Source organism: Miniopterus natalensis, chromosome X, assembly GCF_054644295.1.
Source record: "Miniopterus natalensis isolate mMinNat1 chromosome X, mMinNat1.hap1, whole genome shotgun sequence".
NCBI lineage: Eukaryota > Metazoa > Chordata > Mammalia > Chiroptera > Miniopteridae > Miniopterus > Miniopterus natalensis.
This window is the reverse complement of record NC_142103.1, coordinates 7642989-7650829: the sequence shown is the minus strand read 5'-3', so window position 1 is coordinate 7650829 and position 7841 is coordinate 7642989. Positions and strand designations below refer to the sequence as shown.

Genomic DNA, 7841 nt, shown 5'->3' with positions numbered 1-7841 from the left:
TATATTTTGTCCTAGACTTTTTTCTAAATATTGATACAAAACTATGGATGCAAAATGTTCCCAATATACTTATATTACATATTCAGGAACATATTGCAAAAATAATTTTGTACCTTACTTTTATCACTTTATCATATCACAATCCACAAATAACCATTATAAGATCTTTGGTCTATTCCCTCTAGCCTTCCATCTGTATATTGATACAAAACCATGCATGCAAAATGCTCCCAATATATTTATACTGCATATTAGGAACACATCGCAAAAATAGTTTAGCATCTTTCTTTGATGGACTTTTGGTGTGTTTCCTCCTATCTGTCTTTCCATATTATTGATAGAAAACTATGAATGCAAAGTGTTCCCAATATATTTATATTACATATTAGGAACACCTCGCAAAGCTAGTTTAGCATCTTTCTTTGATCACTTAATATTCCACAACTCAGAGATAACCACTATTAAAGTTTTGGTATATTTCCTCCCAGCCTTTCATTTGTACAATGAAACAAAGCTGCATACAGAATGTTCCCTATAATCTTAGATTGCTTGATGGGAAGAGTGTAAAAAATTTGCACGTTTCTTTTATCACCAAGTATTTCATCAGGAGCACATTCTCATGTCACTTATTAGAGGCACCATATTTTATTTACCCAATCCTTTGTTGTTGGTCATTCAGGATGTCCCTAATTTCCATCCTTAAAAATACTGAAATGAATATTTTTATATATTCTTTTTCTGTGACTTTTTGTTCATGTAGTTTTTATGTTTTTTTTCTTGACCACTTAAATGAACTCAACATATTAAAGATGACCCTGTGTCTGCAATACTTATAGCAAATGTTTTTTCAGTTGTTGTTTGCTTGAGCATAAATTCTTTGTTTTAACTTTCTATTATGAATATAAAACCTTATGCCTTATATAAGTTTCAATTCATTAAAAGAAAACTTAAAATAACAGTGAAGGACACAAATGCTGACCCCTTACCTCCCATTGAACTATTAAAATACAACTCGTGTCCCCCTCCTGCTCCCATGGCACCCATTTTCTTCCTTCCTCAGGGCTCACTTTTCTTCTGATCTTGTCATTCGTTTGGTTCTGTAATTATTTACCAGTTGTACTATGAAGATAAGTGGCTCCCAGACCTTTCAGTTATCAGTCTGTCACAAGTGCACAGTGGTATCTCGTGACATGATGATCCCCGAGATGTCTGAGGTCTGTGCATCCTTGACCCAAAATTTCCATGTCACCCATGACCCCTAAAGACTTTTTAGAGGATTATGTTTGACAATGTTACAAAAAACATGGCATAACAAAAACACATGGAAAAGAAAATAAAGAAAAACTTCAGCTTTAATCCCACCACCTTAAGCAACAAATATGTATTTTGCACTTTCTTTCCAGTTTCTGTTCCTATACAGACCCACCCTTTTAAATATGGTGTCCATGTGATTTGATGTCCCTGATTTTTAGAACTTGATATCACAAACATTTTCTAGGTTTTTATAAAGTCTTTATAAATATTATTTGTAATGGCTGAAAAAGGTTACATCGAATAAGTTAACCCCTATGGTTAAACATTCCATTTTGTTGAAACTATAGAAAGTACCAAATATGGGCCAGAGATTTTAAGTGAACTTATATCATACTTTCTTTTTTCTGGGGGTGGGGTGGGGGGGCTTGTGCATGTCTACTTGTACACAGCTGGGTAATTTACAGTCACTATTTATTCATCCTGGGGCCAATCTTGGGCCTCACCCAAGAAGTGTCCAATGTGTAGGCAAAAGCTCGTCATAAAACTAAACAGTTTCACTTCAGATTTTTCTAACCACACTAATTCACCTCCATTTCCTGCTCTAATCACTACTGTGCAGTCCCTCCAGAATGAGGTCTGGAGGAAGAGGCCTCAAACTAGTCTCAAACAAATCCTTAACCTCAAGAAGCCCTGGTTTTCTTGTCTGTAGTTGTTTTTTGTTTTTTTGACTGCCTTATTCTATTTATCTCTTGAGGTTGTTGCCAATAAAAAATATGAAAGCATTTGGAATAACAAGTAAAAAAGCAAGATGCAAAAGCAAGATGTTGGAACTATCATGATTTTGATTATTGTGGTTTTTGTGGCCAGGCCTTTAAACGGTCTGGTCTGAGGATAACAGCCTGGTCAGGGGAAGAGGTGGGAGTGGGGACAAGAAATGGGTGAGCAAGCTGTTTTGGGAGAATCACACTTCAAAACAATCAAGCCTGCCTGAGTGGCTCAGTTGGCTGAGTGTTGTCCTGTGCACCAAAAGGTTGATTCCAGGTCAGGGCACATACCTGGATGGCAGACTGAAGGCCACCTATGATGTGACAATGTTTTTCTCTCTCTCCCTTCCTCTCACTAAGCATGTCTTTGGGTGAGGGTTAAAAACAAACAAATAACCTTGGTTCTCAGCTCCCAGGGCCACCTCCCAAACTCCCACCACTGCTCAGATTATAGAGCTCACTAGTGTAAGGGGAGTGCTCCAGTGCCTGAGCAACCAAGGGAAATAGGTTCCTCCCTAATGGCTCAATTTACGATCCCCATAGGGGCCTAAGCCTTTTTGAAGGAGCCAAAAAGGTCAATTGGGGAGCAAGGGAGGAAGGCAAAGGTGGCAGATAGGGGAAATATTAGGAAAGAGCTAGCAGATTTTTGTTCATTTATTGAGCAGGAAGTGACTAATGGGTGGGGATGAGTGAGGTGTAGCATGGCTGGGAGATACACATTTGCTATAACTGATATATATATATATACTCTGCTTTTCAGTTAAGAGTAATGTAATCATTCTAAATGCAAATGCATATATAAAGTTCTAGGGTTATGTGGATGTTACACCGCAGGCCAATGGGAATATAGAGCTCTAAAAAGGTATGCCAACTCGGATCTATCCCCCTGACCCAAGTATTTAATTTCTATCAATAATCTTTCATCGATCTCCCAAAAATGCTTTTGGAACGTATTTTTATTTCCATGTTGCACAGTGTCTCAGGAAAGCTGCTTAGAAGTTAATGTCCACCTGTGTAGGATCGGGTACTCTCCCAGTGTTGCCCTGAGCTCTGTAGTACAGGATGGGGATGGGGATGGGGGGTGGGGTGGGAATAGGACAAATCCAGCCCCCCTGTTGCCCCTTCTGCCTTGATGACTTGGTAAGTATGGTGTTTTAAAACAGTCCGCAAAATAATTTGCACTACAGAGTCCTTATTAGGTCTTTTTAATTGGACAGTTGCCCATATGAACGGAAATCAAAAGCAGCATACAATCATTGAATCTCCCAGCACTGGAGTATATCCAACTGTTTTCCTGTTTTGTTTGGGTTCCATTTCAGTCCTTGTCTGTATGCACACATAAATTTTTACAGAGTTGCAACCACTGCCTTTTTTGTGGTCCTGGTTATTGGCATCTAGTTTTCCAAGTAACATTGACACACATCTGTTCAAATCAATTGCCGTTCCCATCATGACTGACTCATTTGGCGGGAAAAACAAGTTTACATGCCAATTGGAACAAAGAAGCATGGGTTTGGGGAAGCAGCAGGGAGAAAGAAGTGGTGGGAGAGGGTTATTTCGACTTACAGATCATAAAACATTTTCCAATAACATTTTTAAAGGATGTATAATATTACACTGAGTGATTGATTATATTTTACCCCATGCTGTGGGACTCTTGGGTGGTTTTCAATACCTAGTCAGTTAAAATGCATATAAATTACAGACTTTGAGAGATGATTGTATTTTCTTGAAACAGGAGTCTTCTGTGTCCAGATCCGGTTCAAGAGTGTTGATATAGTGTTCCTTTGTTGGAAAAAAGAAAGTCAGTACTACTAACTGGAGATGCTGGGTGCCTTAAAAAATATTCCTGTGATTAAATTAAAAAAAAAATTATGTTCAATTCTAGCTTACAAAAGCAACCTGTGTATCTTGTCCCATAACTTATAGAAATGTGAAGTTTTAAATGTAGAGCTAGGCTAAGCTTTTCCTAGTTTAAGGCCCACGCCTGTGTAATAAAGTTAACACAATACCCTATGCACTTCGCTTCCTCACTAAGAAATAACATGTGCTGGGGGAAAACGAGGAAACAATGGAAAGGTGCCTCCTCTCAGGTGGTAACGCTCGATCAATTAATCAGCTGACTATGTAAATTAACTCCCTTCTCACGAGTCTCTCACACATTACGATGCACATTTAGCAATGTTGAAAAACAATTTTAAAGAATACCTTAGAGGGCTGTTAAAGAGAATTTATAGTCTGGAACGAATTGCCGTCTTCGTAATTGACACAGAAATGTTTGGCTGAAATATTGCTTTATTCACATTTTTGTCCTTGGAGGAAAATCTAGGCACAGAGCAACTTCGATCGTGTGAATAATGGTGCAAGCTGACTATTTTAAGTCAGGAAAGGGCGCCGCGCAGTCGAAGGGCTGTTTGGACGCTCTCAAGCTCCATGCCTTTAGGGGGCCCTGGGCAAAAGGCCGCTGCGCTCCTGGAAGGCAACGCCCTCTAGTCCGGATCACTGATCCTCGCCTTCTGCCCCTTGCAGTCCCCAACCCGCCTGGTCTCTCACCTGGGTCCTGCGGGCGCCCACTGGAGGGAGCGGGATGGCGCGGGCCTGGTCTTGCCGGAGGGCTGGGTGCCACCGAGCCTCCTTCTGGCTGGAGAGGGACCGGTACAGAGCAGGGAGAAAGGGAGAAGGGAAGCTGGTGAGAGGCAGAGGCGGGAAGGCGGCCTCGAGGTGCTTCCCCACCCCCAAGTGCAGACCCAGGCGGGGGCGGGAACCTGTGCGGCTGCAGGGCCTGAGGACTGCGGGCCTGCGGAGACCCGGGGCAGCCCGCGCGGGCGGAGCCCATCCAGGGCCTCCCAGCCCGCGATCGCGACTGCGGGGGGGGGGGGGGGGGGGGGGGAGGGGGCGGCCCCAGGAAGACTGGCTCGGCCAAGGTCGCTGAGTAGCGGAGCCCTTGGGAGCCTGAGGGTCCGCTGCTCCCGGAAAGGCTCTGAACGGCCCCGCGACAACCCCGGGCGCAAGGGAGTCTGGGAGAGCAGGCGTTTCAGCGGCTGATCCTGACTCCCACCCAGCTCCGGGGCCTTGCACTCCCCGCCTCCCCACACCCGAACCCTTCTAGGGGCCCCGCTCCTGGCCCCAGGGGGGATCGGTTGGAGGCAGCCCATCCAGACCAGAGAGGGTTTTGTGTTTTGTTTCTTTTGAGAGAACGTAAGGCGTGGAAATGTTCCACACCTCCCTTTGTCTTGGCCAACAGTTCTTTACCTCCCGATTCGCCAGGTCAAAAATAAATATCGATGTGATTTTCACAGGCCAAGGGGGCCTTTAGCCAGAGAATGAGCCCGGCACTCAAGCTCCTGGCCCACTGGGAACCCCAGTGAGGGACAGAGGTGGCTTTGGAGGTGGACAGATGTGCAGCGCTAGTTAGCAACAGTGCCCAGAGTTTGAGAGGTACTGAAGGGCCCCTGAGTAGACAGCTGAGCTGCCATTTTCTCCAAAACTGTCAAGCCAGTGCCTTGCCAGTGGGGCAATCCCTCTGTGAGGCCCCGGGGCGACCAACGTGGCCTTGGGACAGCGCCTTCACAGTGAAATTCCGGGACGGGTTTTTGAGGAGAGGGCGGGGTGCAGCTAGAGATGCGGCGCCTCCTTCAGGAGCCACCCCGCAAGTCCCCGCTCTCCCTGCAGGCCTTAGATCGGGCATGTCGACCACTTCCCCCGCCGCCTGGGAGCCCCCAGGCCCGCAAGGACCCGTGCCTGGCCAGGCCCTCGGCCGTTCGAGCTCAAGGGCAGCTCCCCGCAGCACAGCCAGGAGGAAGGAAGAGCATGGGACCAGAAACTTGCATCTTTCGTGGACTCCTAAGTCCTTCCCATGCGCACGACGTGCGGCCTTTTGCCAGGAGCTGCAGAATGGCCTGGGGACTGCTTGCAGTGGGTCACCCCTTCCTGTCCCCCTTAATCTTTTCCCAATCCCCCGCCCCCATTTAGTTGTCGGTGTCTGAGGTCATCTTTCGTTTTTTGTCATGTGGGTGGCATTCTAAGTGGTCGGGGAGGGACGTTTTTCACTCGCTTAAATTCTCCTTGGGCAGGAAAAGGGGTGCTAAAATGAAGCACCTTTCATTTACGCTTATTTACATATTGATAGAGGGGCAAATGTTAGACGGAGAACAGACGCGCTAACCTGGCTGGCAGCTGCTGGGGCTGACACCGCAGGCGCTACACTAGGACTTACCTGCTGGGTGGGCTCGTGCGGGAATCCCAGCCTTGCCCAGGCAGCAGAAACAGCACCTCAGAGTGCTCATAACCTGCAGTACTGTTCCCGCTGCTAGGGCACGGCCGAGGGCTCGCCCCGAGTCCCTGTCCCTCCAGGGAGCGCCCCGGCCCACCCCCACCCCCACCGCCCCAAACCCCCCGCAGAGCAGTGGCGCCCTCCCCCCCCAATCTGGTGGTGCAAGGTTGGGGAGGGAGGGCAAGCATCGAAGAGAGAGACGTAGGCCTCCCCCCCACCTCCCTGCCCCCTGCCCCCGCCCACCCACCTGCTGCAAAGCTGGCCTCGGGAGCAGGCGCCTCGCAGGAACACACGTCCAGCAGGACCCCACCTTCCAACTTCCCCGCGAGGGGGTATAGCAGCGCCTCACGTTTTGAACCTTGTAAAGCACTTCAAAACATGAATTGCTGCTGTATCCCCTCCGAGTCAACGAAGGGGGATCGCTGTGGGGTGCCTGCAAGTGGAGAAACACGGGGTGATAGGGAGGAAACCCGTCCCGCCCTCCCACTGTCGAGGAATACAGCATAACTCGTGATGAAGACACCTCGCTCCAAATAGACGGACTTTTAAGAACTTTCCCGTTAGATTTCCAGGACTGGCGGATGGAGTGAACGGTGCGACTCTCAAATTCTTTTCCCAGAGGATGAATCTTGGAAAAGTAGACAGGTGAAGAGCAGGGCGGTGGGAAATAGCAATGAGGGCGGTGAAATAATCTTACCTCTGAAAGTAATAATAATAATAATAATACAATAAATTGAGGCAGTTTGCCAACATCTGGGTTGCTCTTGCCAGCTTCAAGGTCTTGGTGAAACTTCTTCCTGCTGCACATTAGAAGTCCTAAGTCTCATGGAATGTCCCCATTAAAAAAACAAAACAAAAACCTTTTCGTTTATTGACTTAAAGGAGATCGCCAAGATGTCTCTGGCAGCTTCAGCGGATTGTAACATACAGGGTAGCTGGGAAATATAGATTCCCCCATCCAAGCATCAGGAGTCCTCTTGAACCCCCCCACTGCTTTATTCTTACAGCAAACACCCTGCTTTGAGTTCTTTTTAAAGGTGTCAAAGAATGAGAAAGAACTGTCTTTAGATGAAATACCGGGCTCTTTACATGTGAAACTAGTCACTCAAGCTTACCTATTTTCTTTTAATTTATACTTTTCATTGTCACCTATCAAAACACCAATCAAACCATTTCAATACTTCACGTCCAATCACGCCTTCCTTTCTCAAGCAGCCCAACAGAAACTCTTTCCTGTCCTTCATGAAATGGCCGGCACTGTGCATAGTCCTTAATGATTAACTCATTAGATACTACTTTTCCCTTTTTAAAATGGACACACATTAGCAATAAGTTACACGCTTCCTCCCCCACTGTTTAAACGAAAGAGTCAATTAAGCACAGAGGAAACTGCCTCTAACCCTCAATCACAAACCTGAAAGTTAAAACAACAAAACCGGCACAAAACTCGAATGGTTTTGAAAGTTAAAATACATTTCAATACAAGTTTGCTTAGTGTTCTGGATCATTTAAAAGTTAGATGGGTTTTTCAAAACCAACACAATGATGTT

General features: G+C 46.1%; 1 long non-coding RNA gene across 2 annotated transcripts; it reads right to left on the bottom strand.

Moving 5' to 3' along the window:
* Positions 1–3207: 3207 nt before the first annotated feature.
* LOC107525799 (uncharacterized) lies at positions 3208–6626 on the bottom strand. Of its 2 annotated transcripts, none has more exons than XR_015713732.1 (3): positions 6539–6626; positions 4572–4659; positions 3208–4490 (listed from the first exon to the last, which is right to left on the bottom strand). It is a non-coding gene; the product is annotated as an uncharacterized LOC107525799 (long non-coding RNA). The 2 variants fall into 2 exon arrangements; XR_015713733.1 differs by having other exon boundaries at positions 3208–3803.
* Positions 6627–7841: the final 1215 nt, after the last annotated feature.